This window comes from Myotis davidii, unplaced genomic scaffold (genome assembly GCF_000327345.1).
Source record: "Myotis davidii unplaced genomic scaffold, ASM32734v1 scaffold534, whole genome shotgun sequence".
NCBI classification, from domain to species: Eukaryota; Metazoa; Chordata; class Mammalia; order Chiroptera; family Vespertilionidae; genus Myotis; species Myotis davidii.
In genome coordinates, this window is record NW_006286678.1 from 7,042,579 (window position 1) to 7,043,437 (window position 859).

Genomic DNA, 859 nt, shown 5'->3' on the forward strand with positions numbered 1-859 from the left:
GAAGGCAGAATCCTTGGCCTGCCAGGCAGCGCTCTCCATCTCTTTACCCTCCCCAGGTGGGCAGGGCGGAGGGAACCTCTACCACCTCCTTGGACTGACACCAAGACCTCCCACCAGGGCGTAGGCTGTGGAGCTGTAAATGACAGCAGTCAGAACTGTTTCCTGGCCCTTAGCCTGGGGAGGTGGAGGGAACCCCGGTTCGGGCCCCCTTGGACGGAAGGGCTGCCTCCCTCAGGTTTGGCCCCACACTGCCTGTCCCACCTTGCAGGACCGGTTCTCCTTCTTCCTCCCCCCTGCTGCCCTCCCCCTTTTGGTTCCTTTGCTTTTTGCCTGTTCCCTAAAACTTGCCTGTGGCACTCAGGGTCAAATACACTATTCATTCTCCAGCATGAATGTGCCTTTTAATTAGAAACATAGAAATTCAGCTGAACCCACTCACACTCCCCCAGGACCACTCTGGTGCCTAAAGCCTCCCTTTCCCCCTCGGGCCTTTAGCAGGTGCTCCCCCTCCTGGGAGGGTGATCCCCAGCCCTGTCTTCTCCAAACCTGCCTCTGCTGGGAGAGGCTTCCATGCCGGGGGTGAGATGCACGAGGCAGTTTCAACACTGGGCTAAGGGGCTGAGACTCGGCTGTTTAATCCCAGGCTTGACCTTTCCGCTGGTGGCCGCTCAGACCTCCTGGAACCAGCCCTCAGTGTGGATGGAGGCTGAGTCGGTGTCCAGTGCCAGTCTTACCTGTGCCTTGATTGCTTTGAGCATCTCGGATGCTAACTTGGTTCTTTTTCCAGAAGCCTTTGATTAAAATTTATTTCCTATTGCACAAGCTTTGGGGCTATGCAAAGAGTATTCCTTCTGTCAAT